Source organism: Hyla sarda, chromosome 12 (assembly GCF_029499605.1).
Source record: "Hyla sarda isolate aHylSar1 chromosome 12, aHylSar1.hap1, whole genome shotgun sequence".
Classification (NCBI taxonomy): Eukaryota; Metazoa; Chordata; class Amphibia; order Anura; family Hylidae; genus Hyla; species Hyla sarda.
The window spans coordinates 8,637,250-8,658,260 of NC_079200.1; the positions used below are offsets into that span (position 1 = coordinate 8,637,250).

The window sequence follows — 21,011 nt, forward strand, 5'->3', positions numbered from 1 at the left end:
ACACACATATATAAATACACACATACAGATCATACATAAATACACTCATACATTCATACACACACATGTATAAATATATACATACACACATACATACATATACATCAACACATATATACATACATATACACACATACATGCATTCATACACACATACATATATACATACATACATACAGATACACACATAAATATATACATACATACACACATACCTACATACATATACATCAACACATTTATACATACATATACAGACATACATACATTCATACACACCTACATACATATATAAATATACACATACATACATACATACATATTTAAATATACACATACATACAAATACACACATAAATATATACATACACACATACATATACATCAACACATGTATACATACATATACACACATACATACATTCATACACACATACATACATATATATATAAATATACACATACATACATATACACACATACATACATTCATACACACACATATATACATATATAAATACACACATACATACAGATCATACATAAATACACTCACATACATATATACACACATACATATATACATACATACACACATACATATATACACAAATACACACATACATAAAGATCATACATAAATACACTCACATACATATATACACACATACATATATACATACATACACACATACATATATACATAAATAAATACACACATACATAAAGATCATACATAAATACACTCACATACATACATACACATTTACGTACAAACACACACACTTTCAGTTTTATATACATACTAGCTGAGTACCCGGCGTTACATAAATACACACACATACATACATACATACATACATACACACACATACATACATACACACACATACATACATATATACACACACATACATACATACATACATACATACACACATACATACACACACACCTATACACATACATACATACATACATACACATACACACACATATATACACATACATACATACACTCACATACACACATACATACACACACACCTATACACATACATACACATACACATACATATATACACATACATACATACACTCACATACATACACACACACACACACATTGAGTTTTATATATATATAGATTCTTATATTTGTCTTGTGGTCATATTGACGTTTATATTAATATTTTCATATGTCGGCTCCGCTCACAGATCTTCTATATAGTAACACTTCATCTATATAGGATTCTCAGTATGGGCTGGAGGTCTCATCATGGAGTGAAGACCCTTCTGGATGCAGGAGATCTTGTCGGTAATAACACAGAGTGTGGTGGAGCCGTCAGGACACCCGGCATTAAATCAACTAAATGCCATGACAAGTGCTTATCTGTACAGCTGGGAGCTGGTGTTTGCTCTATAAAGTCCTGTAAAGCCCCTGATCCACTGGAGGCAGACGGGGCTCTTAATGGGGAATCAGGAGATGTTCCTATATAAGAGTCACCCAGCTACGTAGGGTTAAAGAATTACATAAAAGTAAAAGAATCAATCCCTAAGTAAGACCCACAGAAAGCACCAAGTGACAAACTCATCTCTGCTCTTTCTGTACACATCCTTATACACATTAGAGAAATGTAATCCAATCAACTATAGAGAGACAAGCGAATCTCCTCTGAGCCGAGCGTGCACGTGTATGGAAGGATCAGGACAAATACAGTACATATATAAATATATACATACATACACATATATACATATACACACATACACACACACATACATATATACATACATAAATATATACATACACACAGACATACATATACATCACATATATACATACACACATACACATTCATAAACACACACACATACATATATACACACACATACATACATAGATAAATATATACTTACACACAGACATACATATATAAATATATACATACATGCAGATACATATATATAAATATATGCATACATATATAAACACATACATATATAAATACACACATACAGATCATACATAAATACACTCGCATACATTCATACACACACATGTATAAATATATACATACACACATACATACATATACATCAACACATATATACATACATATACAGACATACATACATTCATACACACATACATAAATAAATATATACATACATACAGATACACAAATATATACATACATACACACATACCTACATACATATACATCAACACATTTATACATACATATACAGACATACATACATTCATACACAGATACATAAATAAATATATACATACATACAGATACACACATAAATATATACATACATACACACATACATACATATACATCAACACATATATACATACATGTACACACATACATACATTCATACACACACACACATATATACATATATAAATACACACATACATACAGATAATAGATAAATACACTCACATACATACATATATATACACACACACACATATATACATATATAAATACACACATACATACAGATCATACATAAATAGACACATGCATATATACACACATAGATAAATAAACATATAAATAAACAAACACATACAGATCATACATAAATATACTCACATACATACACACACATATATACACACATACATACAGATCATACATAAATACACTCACATATACACACACATACATATATACACACACACATATATACACACACATACATATATGCATACATACATATATAAACACATACATATATGCATACATACACACATGCATATATACATATATAAATACACACATACATACAGATCATACATAAATACACTCACATTAATACATACATACATATATACACACACACATATACATATATAAACACACACATACATACAGATCATACATAAATACACTCACATATATACACACATACATATATACACACACACATATATACACACACATACACACATACATATATACACAAATAAATACACACATACATAAAGATCATAAATACATACATAAATACACTCACATACATACATACACACTTACTTACGTACAAACACACACACTTTCAGTTTTATATACATATTCTTATATTGGCGTCTATATTACTATTTTCATATGCCGGCTCCGCCCACAGATCTTCTATATAGTTACACTTCATCTATATAGGATTCTCGGTATAGGTTGGAGGTCTCATCATGGAGTGAAGACCCTTCTGGATGCAGGAGATCTTGTCGGTAATAACACAGAGTTTGGTGAAGCCGCCTGGCACCTAATTTACCATCCTGCGCCGCAGCCTCCAGAATAATCCTCTTATAGGAAATCCTTGGAGCCTCGGGATGGCGGTTTATCACACCGCCCCACAGACTCAGCTCCTGCAAACACTATTACTGAGAGAATGATGAAGGTGATTGTGTCCACCGAGGCGCAATCTACAACAAGGCGCCTACAAGACCCGACAAATATTATGGGATCCCCACACCTAGAGGATGGTCACCCAGCAAACCAGAGAAATGACACCCAACAAGGTCTGTTTAACCCTTTAGGATAGGTTCACACGGACGGATCCTCCGACGATGGACCCTATCCAAAGGTTAGGGGATAAGATGTCTGATCGCGGGGGTCTGGCTGCTGGGACCCCTGCGTTCTCCGTGCAGCACTGGCATTCTGTGCCGGGCTGCAGCTCCAGTTTCGGAAACCCCTGAGTTTCTGGAACTGGAGACGTAACGTCACGTCCCCTCCCATAGACATGACTGGAGGGGGCGTGGCATGACATCACGTCTCCGCTCCTGGAAACACAGAGGTTTCCGATACCATTTTTAGCTCATTATTTGCTCTATGATCTGTGTTTTTTAAAGGCACCAATTATGCGTAAATTGGACTTTTTGATTATTTCTTTATTCTATTTTTTCTGGGATGTGGCTTTCTAAAAATCTGAAATTTTGGTATATATATATATATATATATATATATATATATACATTTATATTTATTTATTGACCGTGCAGAATCAGAAACCCTATAATTTCAGATAGATCAGAGCTCTACTGGTACAGTCTGCCTGAAGCAGACTATAGGTGCACGCACACCACGTTTTTGCTATCCAGTTCCCGTATACGCTTTTCCTTCAAAAACTGTACTAAAACGTATTGAAAACCGGATGTATTGACTTAAAGGGGTAGTCCAGTGGTGAACAACTTATCCCCTATCCTAAGGATAGGGGATAAGTTTGAGATTGCGGGGGTCCGACCGCTGGGGCCCCCTGCGATCTCCTGTAGAGCCCCCTGCGAGCCCCGACAGCCCGCGGGAAGGGGGCGTGTCGACCTCCGCACGAAGCGGCGACCGACACGCCTCCTCAATACAACTCTATGGCAGAGCCGAAGCGCTGCCTTCAGCAATCTCCGGCTCTGCCATAGAGATGTATTGAGGGGGCGTGTCGGCCGCCGATTCGTGCGGAGGTCGACACCCGCTATCTGGCCGGAGAGCCTGACCCCCGTACAGAGAGATCGCAAGGGGCCCCAGCGGTCGGACCCCCCGCGATCTCAAACTTATCCCCTATCCTTAGGATAGGGGATAAGTTTTTCACCACTGGACTACCCCTTTAACATTGCAAACCGTATTGCAAACGCATCATACGGTTATGTCCGTTTGGCGACTTTTATGGTTGGGCCCAGTTTTTTAGCCGTGTTCGCAAACGGAGTATACAGCGTTTTTAGGTCCGGTTGACCAACCGTATCCTAACCGGATACATTTTTATTAACATGGAAGTCAATGAGAACCGGACTAAACTGTATGAGTGTACGGTTGCATCCTTTTTAATCCCTCCGTTTTTATTATTGCACATGCGCAATGCCGAAAACACCACCCACCTTCTAGAATGTTCTTTCTGGAAAAACTTTATTTAAAAACAAGGCGAACATTGACAGACGTATACATTTTTTAAGGGTGAAAACGGATACAACCGGATTAAACCGCACATCACGATTCAAACCGGATACAGGTTGATCTATGTGCACACGGTTTAATACGGTTGAGTCCGTTTTTTGCCTATCCGTTTTTTACAAAAAACCTGATACGGGAACTGGATAGCAAAAACGTGGTGTGCATGCGCCCTATCACTAGTCATGGCAGGCACTGAGGCCTAGCAAAGACCTGACAAGTAGTCAGCACACTGTGATTACATTGCAGAGGAGCTAATCGGTCCACTAGGCCACCAGGGATGCAGCACAAAACTGTTTAAAGGGGTCCTCCCGTGGAAAACTTTTTTATTTTTATTTTTTTATCAACTGGTGCCAGAAAGTTAAACAGATTTGTAGATTACATCTATTAAAAAATCTTAATCCTTCCAGTACTTATCAGCTGCTGAATACTGCAGTAGAAATTCTTTTCTTTTTGGAACACAGTGCTCTCTGATGACATCATGGCCACAGTGCTCTCTGCTGACATCTCTGTCCATTTTAGGAACTGTCCAGAGCAGCATATGTTTGCTATGGGGATTTTCTCCTACTCTGGACAGTTCTTAAAATGGACAGAGATGTCAGCAGAGAGCACTGTGGTCATGATGTCAGAAGAGAGCCCTGTGTTCCAAAAAGAAAACCATTTCCTCTGTAGTATTCAACAGCTAATAAGTACTGGAAGGATTAAGGTTTTTTAATAGAAGGAATTTACAAATCTGTTTAACTTTCTGGCACCAGTTGATTTAAAAAAAAAAAAAAAAAAAAGTTTTCCACGGGAGTACCCCTTTTAAGTGTACCTGTCTCTTTAAAAAAAAAAAGTGGGGGTCTGAGTGTTCAGACCCCCACCCTTTTTTTGAATTAGTGGGGAGAATGCTGCTGGGAGTTGTAGTTTTGCAACATCTGGAGGTCCCCAGGTTGGAGACCACTGATATATAATACATAATATTTAGTAAAAATGTCAGAATATGAAATGCATCTACTGAGGTGGGTGGGGGTGGGGGGACTAAACAAAAGGTGAAAAGAAAGCAAAAATGATAAAGAGAGGTGTATCTGGATACAACCCAGAATGCAGGATGCAACACTGCAGATATGTTTGGCCAGAGAACGCACACTTACCCCAACGTGCGTTTCACTATGCGAGGCTTCATCAGGGATTTTTTTTTTTTAAGCCACAAAGCTCATTTAGTGGATTTTCATAGACGGGGTTCACTGTAATCATTTTATTTGTGGTTTAGGATTGGAGGACAAGGTGAGTCCTAGACCTAGAGTCTCCAAAACATACAAATTTAAAGTGGACACTTATAATATCCATTTCGGATAATATAATAGATAATATAATATTTTACTATCTGTTTGGAAACTACCCTTTTTATACCCTCCCTTTTTCATTATACTCTCCCTATTTCATTATGCCCACACTATCATTTACTTAGGATTCCGGTCACCATAGTCGTGTCCTCAGTAATGGCCCTTTAAACGAATGACCCGTTATATTTCGCCTTCGGGGCGTCCTCATGTCCCAATGTATTAATGCAAAACACTGCAAACCATTTACCGAGTACCAATGTCCTATACAAACGGGCTCGGCCATGTACTGGTACGGACATGTCCTCATGAGGGTCACACTAAGGCGCTTTCATCGCGTGTGTTTTTGGATTTGTCCCGGTCATATAATCGGTATGGTCACCATGTGACCTAAATCCACCTCTAAGAATGAGACCTGAGGATTTCTTTCCTTGTCTCTGCAGATCGCGGTTTCCAAGACATTATGAGCAGATAATTGGGGTGAAGACATTGACGCGCCGCCCCGGGGGGATACCTGCCGCTTCACATATCGGCTTTGTTAAAGTCAATGTGTTGCATAGATTTTTTTTTCTAATTAGAGACAGATATTGAAACATGATCTTTTTTTGTAATTAATTTTTTTTTCGTTGTAATTTTTTTAATATTTTAAAGTAAAATATTATGGAGGCGGCCAAATAGCTTGATCTGTTTTTTTTAAACAGCATTTAGTGATATGCTTTACAGCAGGCCCCATGGACATAGTCACAATGAACATCTCCACACACTATGTGACCTGTACAGAAGTAATTTTATAGGGGAGGCTGAGCTCCTATTCTCTTTTCTATCTACAAGAGAAGGGGAGGCTGAGCTCCTATTGTCCTCTCTATCTAAGCTGGAGGGGGAGGCTGTGCTCCTATTGTCTTCTCTGTCGACAGGGGAAGGGGAGGCTGAGCTCCTAATGTTTTCTCGATTTGCAGGAGAGGGAAGGCTGAGCTCCTATGGTCTTCTCTATCTACAGGGAAAGCTGAGCTCCTATTGTCCTCTCTATCTACATGGGAGGGGGAGGCTGCGTTCTTATTGTCTTCTCTATCTACAAGGGAAGGGGAGGCTGAGCTCCTATTGTCCTCTCTATCTACATGGGAGGGGGAGGCTGCACTCTTATTGTCTTCTCTATCTACAGGGGAAGGGGAGGCTGAGCTCCTAATGTTTTCTCTATTTACAGGAAAGGCTAGGCTGAGCTCCTATGGTCTTCTCTATCTACAGGGAAAGCTGAGCTCCTATTGTCCTCTCTATCTACATGGGAGGGGAAGGCTGCGTTCTTATTGTCTTCTCTATCTACAGGGGAAGGGGAGGCTGAGCTCCTAATGTTTTCTCTATTTACAGGAGAGGGGAGGCTGAGCTCCTATGGTCTTCTCTATCTACAGGGAAAGCTGAGCTCCTATTGTCCTCTCTATCTACATGGGAGGGGGAGGCTGCGTTCTTATTGTCTTCTCTATCTACAGGGAAAGCTGAGCTCCTATTGTCCTCTCTATCTACATGGGAGGGGGAGGCTGCGTTCTTATTGTCTTCTCTATCTACAGGGGAAGGGGAGGCTGAGCTTCCATTGTCTCCTCCATCTACTGGTGTCACTGATCACTGTAATTCTGTGCAGATTGCTTTTCAGAAGCCTCCTCCTTAGCATCATGGACAGGACAGCTCATTTTTAGACCTAGTGGCAAGGACAGAAACTGCAAGCTGTTAAGATTATTTTATAATATAGATCAGTGTCTCCAGCTATTGCAAAATTAGTCATTGTTGACTACTGCTCCATAATGTCCTCCATCTGGCTGCTACTTCTTAGGGTGTGTATAGAGACATAGAAGAGCAGGATTCCCTATTGTGTCTGTGTGTGCAGCATACAGGAGACATCATAGCAGCAAGTCTCTATGCCAAGCAGTGTGCCACCAGCTGTTGAAAAACTACAACTCCCAATATGTCCTTTGACACACTGATTTGGAAACACTGATACAGATAGTAAAATGGAAAAGGAAAAATAATAATAATAAAAAAAAAAAAACAATAACAAAAATTCTTAAAAATATGTTTAACATAAAAACGAAAAATGTCTGATTGTGGGGGGGTTCCAACTGCTGGGACTCCCTACGATCTCCAGTGATGGTCCATTTAGGCATTCAGCAGCGGAGCTGGGACCCCAGTGAGTGGGCTGTCACTTGCACTCATCTCGGGAGGTGGGGGCCGGTGTGCTCCAAAGTAAGAGGGGAGTCTCCTTCATTCTGCACACACACAAAAGAGGGGAACCTGCTCTTCTATGTCTCTGTACACATCATAGGAAGCAGCAGCAGCATGGAGGACATTATAGAGCAGTAATGAACAATGTTGGGAGTTCACTATGATCTCAAGGGGTTCTTAAGATCATAGGGGTCCAGTGGTCATCTAAGAAGGTCCCGAGGACGGGTAAGTAGCACAGCCCTGTACATGAGATTGCAGAGAGAGGATGCTTTAGATGCTCGGAGTACCCCCTAAAGCCTTGACATCCCAACATCAGCCTCGTCCTCAGAGCGTGCGCATTATCATGGAAAGCAGCGCGCTCTCCCCGATTCAATAGTCCACCATAGAGCAGAATGACCTTTCTTCATGGATTGTGCGCTGTTTGGGGCGATATTCATCACATCGGTTATCACGAGCAGAATCAATCAGTCTGCGGAGGGCGAGAAGCAATATTGTCTTTTACACGTCTCCTATATACAACGACCAGAGGGGTATTGTAACAAGACCCTGATTATTCTGCTAGGAAAGAGCAAACCCCGTAAGTGCTTCGTCATTTCATTACCGCGGCGGAGGGGGAGCTGCTCCGGAGATTAGGCTAAATAAAATCTTCCATGCATTGCATTCACATTTAATCCTCTGGAGTGAAGGAGAGGAGGATGAAGAGGTCATAATATTATTTCCATAATATACTTCACTATGCATGGAGGACTCTCGTGCTGTGTGTATAATCTCTGGTACATCTTCAGCATTCCTAAAGAGCTGCCGCCTAAAAAGAGAATACCGAAGAGTCGCTGCTGCTACCGCTCTGCGTTGGGTACTGCCAGAGGGACCAAAGGGATGGAAAAGCTTCAATTAACCAAAGCGGATAACGGCTTCATGATAATGAATAAATAAAATAATAATAATAAAAACAAATAAATACATTCTACTAATAATAAAAACAAAATAATTATAATAATGAAAATATCAATAAAGCCATTCAATCAAGTGCAGTGGGAAGATCATGGCAAAAACAAAAGAACCACAGCAAGAAATGCAATGTGTAAACACAGCCTCGGGGGAGGTGTAAAACTACTATATATCCTGATCACATAGAGATAGCAGCAGCAGTATACAGATAGAGCTGGAGGGGAGGTGTATAACTACTATATATCCTGATCCCATAGAGATAGCAGCAGTACACAGATAGAGCTGGAGGAGAGGTGTATAACTACTATATAACCTGATCCCATAGAGATAGCAGCAGTATACAGATAGAGCTGGAGGAAAGGTGTATAACTACTATATATCCTGATCCCATAGAGATAGCAGCAGTATACAGATAGAGCTGGAGGGGAGGTGTATAACTACTATATAACCTGATCCCATAGAGATAGCAGCAGTATACAGATAGAGCTGGAGGAAAGGTGTATAACTACTATACATACTGATCCCATAGAGATGGCAGATGAAGCTAGGAGGGATAGTGAGTAATCTAACAGATGATGATGTCATTCTGTAGTTCAAAGGAAGTCAGCTGATCAAGAACTGACATCCTGTAATAAAATGTGTAGGTGCAGCTGTGCTGGTATAAAACAGATGGCGCTGTAGGACTAGTGATAGTGAGTGTGCGTGAAAAAAGGACGGCTTCTTTCCGTAACATTCCCCACCCAACAAATGGTTAGTGATGTGAAAACATTTAGTGTTGTATCTTACTTTATCTAAATGTGAGGATTAGCGCAGCGTTTCCCGTGTGTTTATGTCGTGAGATACTTCACTAAGTTTAATTAGGAGCCGGAGCTATCAGGGAAACCCTGGGAGAGTTGTAATGATGTCACGAGCCATAAATGGACAGCTACATCTTCCAGCTTCCCCTCCTCTTCCTGAGCTTCACCTCCCCTTTCTGAGCTTCCTCTCCTCTTCCTGAGCTTCCTCTCTTCCTCCATAGCTTCCTCTCCTCCTCCTGAGCTTCTTCTCCTCTTTCTGAGCATCCTCTCCTCCTCCGTAGCTTCTTCCCCTCCTTCTGAGCTCTTCTCCTCCTCTTGAGCTTCCTCTCCTTTTCCTGAGTTTCTTCTCCTCCTCCTGAGTTTCCTCTCCTCCTCCTGAATTTTCTGTTCTCCCGATCTTCCTCTCCTCTTCCTGAGTTTTCTCTCTTCCCCCTGAGATTAACCTCCTCCTCCTGAGCATCCTCTTCTCCTACTAAGCTCTTCTCCTCCTAAGTTTCCTCCCCTCCTCCTGAGTTCTTCTCCTCCTCCTGAGCTTCCTCCCCTCCTCCTGAGCTCTTCTCCTCCTCCTGAGCTCTTCTCCTCCTCCTGAGCTTCCTTTCCTCCTCCTGAGCTCTTCTTCTCCTCCTGAGCTCTTCTTCTCCTCCTGAGCATTCTCTCCTACTCCTGAGCTTCCTCTCCTCTTCCTGAGTTCTTCTCCTCCTCCTGAGCTCTTCTCCTCCTCCTGAGCTCTTCTCCTCCTCCTGAGCATTCTCTCCTCCTCCTTAACTTCCTCTCCTCTTCCTGAGTTCTTCTCCTCCTCCTGAGCTTCCTCTCCTCCTCCTGAGCTTCCTCTCCTCCTCCTGAGCTTCCTCTCCTCCTCCTGAGCTTTCTCTCCTCCTCCTCAGCTTCCTCTCCTCCTCCTGAGCTTCCTCTCCTCCTCCTGAGCTTCCTCTCCTCCTCCTCAGCTTCCTCTGGAGCTCCCTCTGCTCTGGCTGAAGCTCAGGAGTAGGAAGGCTGTCTCTGCATTTCTGCCTTGGAATCTCTGGAGAACTGGAGGGATATTAGATTTACAAATCTGTATAACTTTCTGGCACTAGTTGATTTGAAAAACATTTTTTTTCCCTCCAGAGAACCCCTTTAATATGATATATATACTGTATATAATTTATTACTATGAGAAAGCATATAATAATGCAAGGCATGCTGGGACAATATTTATTTGTCAAGTGGATAACAGCTCCACATTATTGTCTTATACTTCCTTAATGGTGGCTATCCGCTTCTCAGAGATGATCGTCCTGTCAGCCATGAAAATAAAATAGATGCTTAGAAGAAATCCCCAGGTCCTTCTTTACTAGGCGTGTCCCTGTCCCCTGAGGACGCTGCATGAACACAAAAACAAGGCATAGCCGGCAGCTGGCTCCACGGAGACCGATAAACAAAGGCAATGGCTGGAGGGAGAAGACTGCCGCAGTCCTCGTCTGATCCTTAGGCCAATACGAGCAGCAACATTTGTAAGATGTTAAGTGATCGGGGACAGAAATCAATCGAGATATTAATATTATCGGACTGAACAGCCGTCACGTTATGGAGTCATCTACCGCTGTGTCTGGTTCTACCGTCCACCTGAGATCCTCACGGCTTCCTTCACATCCCCTATATATCCGACAAGTGCCAGGGATTTTCCTTCAATGACCTCAGAGGATAAGACTGCAACACAACTGCACAGTGTAAGAGTAGTCATATGGTGCATGCACACCACAAACTGCAACAAAACAGCACAGTGTAAGAGTAGTCATATGGTGCATGCACACCACAAACTGCAACAAAACTGCACAGTGTAAGAGCAGCCTTAGGGAGCATGCACACCACAAACTGCTACAAAACAGCACAGTGTAAGAGTAGCCTTAGGGTGCATGTACACCACAAACTGCAGCAAAACAGCACAGTGTAAGAGTAGCCATATGGGGCATGTACACCACAAACTGCACCAAAACTGCACAGTGTAAGAGTAGTCATAGGGGGGCATGTACACCACAAACTGCTACAAAACAGCACAGTGTAAGAGTAGCCATATGGTGCATGTACACCACAAACTGCTACAAAACAGCACAGTGTAAGAGCAGCCTTAGGGTGTATGTACACCACAAACTGCTACAAAACAGCACAGTGTAAGAGCAGCCTTAGGGTGTATGTACACCACAAACTGCTACAAAACAGCACAGTGTAAGAGCAGCCTTAGGGTGCATGCACACCACAAACTGCAACAAAACTGCACAGTGTAAGAGTAGTCATAGGGGGCATGCACACCACAAACTGCTACAAAGCAGCACAGTGTAAGAGTAGCCATATGGTGCATGTACACCACAAACTGCATCAAAACTGCACAGTGTAAGAGTAGTCATAGGGTACATGCACACCACAAACTGCATCAAAACTGCACAGTGTAAGAGTAGCCATATGGTGCATGTACACCACAAACTGCTACAAAACGGCACAGTGTAATAGTAGTCATAGGGGGCATGTACACCACAAACTGCTACAAAACAGCACAGTGTAAGAGCAGCCATATGGTGCATGTACACCACAAACTGCAACAAAACAGCACAGTGTAAGAGTAGTCATAGGGTGCATGTACACCACAAACTGCTACAAAACAGCACAGTGTAAGAGCAGCCATATGGTGCATGTACACCACAAACTGCTACAAAACAGCACAGTGTAAGAGCAGCCTTAGGGTGCATGTACACACAAACTGCATCAAAACAGCACAGTGTAAGAGTATCCATATGGTGCATGCACACCACAAACTGCAACAAAACAGCATGGTGTAAGAGCAGCCTTAGGATGCATGTACACCACAAACTGCTACAAAACTGCACAGTGTAAGAGTAGCCTTAGGGTGCATGTACACCACAAACTGCATCAAAACAGCACAGTGTAAGAGTAGCCTTAGGGTGCATGTACACCACAAACTGCTACAAAACAGCACAGTGTAAGAGTAGTCATAGGGGGCATGCACACCACAAACTGCATCAAAACAGCACAGTGTTTAGGGTGCATGCATACCACAAACTGCAGCAAAACAGCACAGTGTAAGAGCAGCCTTAGAGTGCATGCACACCACAAACTGCTACAAAACAGCACAGTGTAAGAGTAGCCATAGGGTACATGCACACCACAAGCTGCAGCAAAACTGCACAGTGTAAGAGTAGCCTTAGGGTGCATGCACACCACAAACTGCATCAAAACAGCACAGTGTAAGAGCAGCCTTAGGGTGCATGCACACCACAAACTGCTACAAAACAGCACAGTGTAAGAGTAGCCTTAGGGTGCATGCACACCACAAACTGCATCAAAACAGCACAGTGTAAGAGCAGCCTTAGGGTGCATGTACACCACAAACTGCTACAAAACAGCACAGTGTAAGAGCAGCCATATGGTGCATGTACACCACAAACTGCTACAAAACAGCACAGTGTAAGAGCAGCCTTAGGGTGCAGCATGTACACACGAACTGCATCAAAACAGCACAGTGTAAGAGTATCCATATGGTGCATGCACACCACAAACTGCAACAAAACAGCATGGTGTAAGAGCAGCCTTAGGATGCATGTACACCACAAACTGCTACAAAACTGCACAGTGTAAGAGTAGCCTTAGGGTGCATGTACACCACAAACTGCATCAAAACAGCACAGTGTAAGAGTAGCCTTAGGGTGCATGTACACCACAAACTGCTACAAAACAGCACAGTGTAAGAGTAGTCATAGGGGGCATGCACACCACAAACTGCATCAAAACAGCACAGTGTTTAGGGTGCATGCATACCACAAACTGCAGCAAAACAGCACAGTGTAAGAGCAGCCTTAGAGTGCATGCACACCACAAACTGCTACAAAACAGCACAGTGTAAGAGTAGCCATAGGGTACATGCACACCACAAGCTGCAGCAAAACTGCACAGTGTAAGAGTAGCCTTAGGGTGCATGCACACCACAAACTGCATCAAAACAGCACAGTGTAAGAGCAGCCTTAGGGTGCATGCACACCACAAACTGCTACAAAACAGCACAGTGTAAGAGTAGCCTTAGGGTGCATGCACACCACAAACTGCAGCAAAACAGCACAGTGTAAGAGTAGCCTTAGGGTGCATGCACACCACAAACTGCAGCAAAACAGCACGGTGTAAGAGTAGCCATAGGGTGCATGCACACCACAAACTGCAGCAAACAGCACGGTGTAAGAGTAGCCATAGGGTGCATGCACACCACAAACTGCATCAAAACTGCACAGTGTAAGAGTAGCCATATGGTGCATGTACACCACAAACTGCTACAAAACAGCACAGTGTAAGAGTAGTCATAGGGGGCATGTACACCACAAACTGCTACAAAACAGCACAGTGTAAGAGCAGCCATATGGTGCATGTACACCACAAACTGCTACAAAACTGCACAGTGTAAGAGCAGCCATATGGTGCATGTACACCACAAACTGCAACAAAACAGCACAGTGTAAGAGTAGTCATAGGGTGCATGTACACCACAAACTGCTACAAAACAGCACAGTGTAAGAGCAGCCATATGGTGCATGTACACCACAAACTGCTACAAAACTGCACAGTGTAAGAGCAGCCGTATGGTGCATGTACACCACAAACTGCAACAAAACAGCACAGTGTAAGAGTAGTCATAGGGTGCATGTACACCACAAACTGCTACAAAACAGCACAGTGTAAGAGCAGCCATATGGTGCATGTACACCACAAACTGCTACAAAACAGCACAGTGTAAGAGCAGCCTTAGGGTGCATGTACACCACAAACTGCATCAAAACAGCACAGTGTAAGAGTATCCATATGGTGCATGCACACCACAAACTGCAACAAAACAGCATGGTGTAAGAGCAGCCTTAGGGTGCATGTACACCACAAACTGCTACAAAACTGCAAAGTGTAAGAGTAGCCTTAGGGTGCATGTACACCACAAACTGCTACAAAACTGCACAGTGTAAGAGTAGCCTTAGGGTGCATGCACACCACAAACTGCATCAAAACAGCACAGTGTAAGAGTAGCCTTAGGGTGCATGTACACCACAAACTGCTACAAAACAGCACAGTGTAAGAGTAGTCATAGGGGGCATGCACACCACAAACTGCATCAAAACAGCACAGTGTTTAGGGTGCATGCATACCACAAACTGCAGCAAAACAGCACAGTGTAAGAGCAGCCTTAGAGTGCATGCACACCACAAACTGCTACAAAACAGCACAGTGTAAGAGTAGCCATAGGGTACATGCACACCACAAGCTGCAGCAAAACTGCACAGTGTAAGAGTAGCCTTAGGGTGCATGCACACCACAAACTGCATCAAAACAGCACAGTGTAAGAGCAGCCTTAGGGTGCATGCACACCACAAACTGCTACAAAAAAGCACAGTGTAAGAGTAGCCTTAGGGTGCATGCACACCACAAACTGCAGCAAAACAGCACGGTGTAAGAGTAGCCTTAGGGTGCATGCACACCACAAACTGCAGCAAAACAGCACGGTGTAAGAGTAGCCATAGGGTGCATGCACACCACAAACTGCAGCAAAACTGCACAGTGTAAGAGTAGCCTTAGGGTGCATGCACACCACAAACTGCAGCAAAACAGCACGGTGTAAGAGTAGCCTTAGAGTGTATGCACACCACAAACTGCAGCAAAACTGCACAGTGTAAGAGTAGCCTTAGGGTGCATGCACACCACAAACTGCATCAAAACAGCACAGTGTAAGGAACCCCCCCTACATTAACCATAGTATAAACCAGTGTTTCCAAAGCAGTGTGCCTCCAGCTGTTGCAAAACTACAACTCCCAGATTGCCTGGACAGCCAAAGGCTGTCTGAGCATGCTGGTAGTTGTAGTTTTGCAACAGCTGGAAACACTGGTATAAAGTATCCTGCATGACTACTGATCCCATCAATCATATTGCGCCATTTATACCGTCGTCCTCTTATGTAACAAATGTCCTTTGGGCCCGGTCCGACACCAGGGTTCATTTGCAATTTGGAAACAATTTCTATAGGTTCCATTACTTAGAAGGAATATAGTGCAGCACAATCCTACATGATGCACAATATTGGCCTTGATCCTAATGTTCGTTGTTTACGCTCCTGGAAGCACTTTATAAAATGAACTCCAGCTCCTTATAATAATCAATGGAGGATGAACATGTGCAGCAAATAAGTAGCAGCGGGGACAGCAGTGTAGGTACTGCATGGACAGACATGTACATAGGACTCTATGTTATTTTGGCTACACACGTGAGTCAGGAGCACTTAGCACACATGAGTCTGGAGTGCAGTACACACATGAGTCTGGAGTGCACTACACACAAGAGTCTGGAGTGCAGTACACACATGAGTCTGGAGCACATAACACACATGAGTCTGGAGCGCAGTACACACATGAGTGGAGCACAGTACACACATGAGTCTGGAGCACATAACACACATGAGTCTGGAGCACATAACACACATGAGTCTGGAGCACATAACACACATGAGTCTGGAGTGCAGTACACACATGAGTCTGGAGCACATAACACACATGAGTCTGGAGCACATAACACACATGAGTCTGGAGCACATAACACACATGAGTCTGGAGTGCAGTACACACAAGAGTCTGGAGCACATAACACACATGAGTCTGGAGCACATAACATACATGAGTCTGGAGCACATAACACACATGAGTCTGGAGTGCAGTACACACAAGAGTCTGGAGCACATAACACACATGAGTCTGGAGCACATAACACACATGAGTCTGGAGCACATAACACACATGAGTCTGGAGCACATAACACACATGAGTCTGGAGTGCACTACATGTGTCTGGAGCGCACTACACACATGAGTCTGGAGCACATAAAACACATGAGTTTGAAGTGCACTACATACGAGTCTGGAGTGCAATACACATATGAGTCTGGAGCGCACTACACACGAGTCTGGAGTGCACTACACACAAGTCTAGAGCACATAACACACATGAGTCTGGAGCACACTACAAACAAGAGTCTGGAGTGCACTACACACGAGTCTGGAGCACATAACACATGAGTCGTGAGCTCACTACACACATGAGTCTGGAGCACACTACACACATGAGTCTAGAGCGCACTACACACAAGTCTGGAGTGCACTACACACAAGTCTGAAGTGCCCTACACACGTGAGTCTGGAGCGCACTACATATGTGTGTCTGGAGCGCACTACACACGAGTCTGGAGCACACTACACACATGAGTCTGGAGCACACTACACACATGAGTCTGGAGCAAACTACACACATGAGTCTGGAGCGCACTACATATATGTCTGGAGAGAACTACACACAAGTCTGGAGCGCACTACACACATGAGTCTGGAGTGCACTACACACATGAGTCTGGAGCACACAACACACGAGTCTGGAGCACACAACACACACAAGACTGGAGCGCACTACACACATGAGTCTGAAGTGCCCTACACACGTGAGTCTGGAGCGCACTACATATGTGTGTCTGGAGCACACTACACACATGAGTCTGGAGCGCACTACACACATGAGTCTGGAGTACAGTACACACACACATGAGTCTGGAGCTCACTACACACATGAGTCTGGAGTACAGTACACACACATGAGTCTGGAGCATACTACACGCATAAGTCTGGAGCGCACTACACACATGAGTCTGAAGTGCCCTACACACGTGAGTCTGGAGCGCACTACATATGTGTGTCTGGAGCACACTACACACATGAGTCTGGAGCAAACTACACACATGAGTCTGGAGAGCACTACATATATGTCTGGAGAGCACTACACACAAGTCTGGAGCACACTACACACATGAGTCTGGAGTGCACTACACACATGAGTCTGGAGTACAGTACACACACACATGAGTCTGGAGCTCACTACACACATGAGTCTGGAGTACAGTACACACACATGAGTCTGGAGCATACTACACGCATAAGTCTGGAGCGCAGTACACACATGAGTCTGGAGCGCAGTACACACATGAGTCTGGAGTACAGTACACACATGAGTCTGGAGCGCAGTACACACATGAGTCTGGAGCGCAGTACACACATGAGTCTGGAGCGCAGTACACACATGAGTCTGGAGTACAGTACACACACATGAGTCTGGAGTACAGTACACACATGAGTCTGGAGCGCAGAACACACATGAGTCTGGAGCGCAGTACACACATGAGTCTGGAGCGCAGTACACACATGAGTCTGGAGCGCAGTACACACACGAGTCTCGAGTACAGTACACACATGAGTCTGGAGCGCAGTACACACACACGAGTCTGGAGCGCAGCACACACATGAGTCTGGAGCGCACTACACACATGAGTCTGGAGTACAGTACACACATGAGTCTGGAGTACAGTAAACACATGAGTCTGGAGCGCACTACACACACGAGTCTGAAGCGCAGTACACACATGAGTCTGGAGCGCACTACACACATGAGTCTGGAGTACAGTACACACATGAGTCTGGAGTACAGTAAACACATGAGTCTGGAGCGCACTACACACATGAGTCTGGAGCGCAGTACACACACACGAGTCTGGAGCGCAGCACACACATGAGTCTGGAGCGCACTACACACATGAGTCTGGAGTACAGTACACACATGAGTCTGGAGTACAGTAAACACATGAGTCTGGAGCGCACTACACACATGAGTCTGGAGCGCACTACACACATGAGTCTGGAGTACAGTAAACACATGAGTCTGGAGCGCACTACACACATGAGTCTGGAGCGCAGTACACACATGAGTCTGGAGCGCACTACACACATGAGTCTGGAGCGCAGTACACACATGAGTCTGGAGCGCACTACACACATGAGTCTGGAGCGCACTACACACATGAGTCTGGAGCGCACTACACACATGAGTCTGGAGCGCACTACACACATGAGTCTGGAGTACAGTACACACACGAGTCTGAAGCGCACTACACACACGAGTCTGAAGCGCAGTACACACATGAGTCTGGAGCGCACTGATCGACTACTATGATCTTACATCCCTACGATTAGGTTCAGACAATTGGGACATTTTTTAACCTACAACCACGAATCCCAACTGCAGGTCTAATGACTGACCTAGTATCATCAGAGGGGTCGAGCTGCTCCATGTCAGTGTCTGTGTCTCCCAGAAATAAAGAAGTACCCCACTCACATTTTTGTTTCTTTTTTGCCCATATTATGCACACTCACCATAACTAGCCATACAGTGCTGTTTGTTTTAGTTACTGGGTCATGTTATCACCACTCTGTTAATGTGTCTGGCTTCCTCTGAATGACAGGATGACATCATCACCTACCAGATCCATGTTCACACTTTGAAAGGATTAGTGGGTTCGGACTAGTTCCCTATAAAATGTTGGGAAGGCTGACTTATAGGGGCAGAAGTACTGTATGAAAATTCATCCGGGTTTTCTTTCATCCATTATTGTAAAATAACGGCAGTAAAAAAGCAGGATGACACCTGTAGTGTGAACGGGGCCTAACCTGGATCTTTTCACCAATTGATGGGAGAGACTGTATTACAGGAAAAACATTTATATATATATATATATATATATATATATATATCACAAGGCTCCAGAATGTTAAACAGATTTGTAAATTACTTCTCTTAAAAAAATCTTAATCCTTCCAATAATTATCAGTTGCTGAAGTTGAGTTGTTCTTTTCTGTCTGCCAACAGTGCTCTCTGCTGACACCTCTGCTTGTCTCAGGAACTGCACAGAGTAGAAGAGGTTTGCTATGGGGATTTGCTTCTACTCTGGACAGTTCCCAAGACAGGTGTCATCAGAGAGCACTTAGACAGAAAAGAACAACTCAACTTCAGCAGCTCATAAGTACTCAAAGGATTAAGATTTTTTAATAGAAGTAATTTACAAATCTGTTTAACTTTCTGGAGCCAGTTGATATATATAAAAAAGTTTTTTCCTGGATAACCCCTTTAAATTGGTGTAAGGATCCAAGTTACAACCTTTGCATCATCCTGGCACACAGTACCTGCTCTTCTAGCTCCCTATCCCCAGAGCGTAAATAGGTCCTTTGGTGCCCCATTACAATGGCTACCTCTGCGTCCCCAATAAATTCTGTCTCCCATCAATTGGGGCAGATCCGGTTCCGAGCCCTTGCACCCTCCTGTCACACAGTATCTTCCCTGCTAGTTCCCTATACCCAAAGTGGGAAAAAAGGTGCTTTGGGGCCCCACTACGACAGCTACCTCTGCGTCCCCGATAGGTTAAATTCTGTCTCCCATCAATTGGGTCAAAGATCCGGTTCCCAGACCTTGCACACAGTAGTTCTTTATACCCAGAGTTCTGTTCTGTTGCTTTACTAGGATCATCATTTATCGATCGGCAGCTTAAAGGGGTACTCCGGTGGAAAACATTTTTTTTAATCAACTGGTGCCAGAAAGTTAAACAGATTTCTAAATGACTTCTATTAAATAATCTTTACCCTTCCAGTACTTTTCAGCAGCTGGATGCTACAGAGGAATTTATTTTTTTTTTGAATTAATTTTTTGTCTTGTCCACAGTGCTCTCCGCTGACACCTGATGCCCGTATCAGGAACTGTCCAGAGCAGGAGAAAATCCTCATAGCAAACCTATGCTGCTCTGGACAGTTCCTGACACGGACACAGGTGTCAGCAGAGAGCACTGTGGACAAGACAAAAAATGAAATTCGAAAAGAAAAGAATTTCCTCTGTAGCATACAGC

The 21,011-nt window shown here is 43.3% G+C and overlaps 1 protein-coding gene across 1 annotated transcript in view; it reads right to left on the reverse strand.

The window, feature by feature from the left end:
* Window positions 1-21,011, reverse strand: part of KCNH4 (potassium voltage-gated channel subfamily H member 4) — a 190,740-nt gene that overhangs the window by 163,708 nt on the left and 6,021 nt on the right. The gene's annotated exons all lie outside the window — the stretch shown is intronic.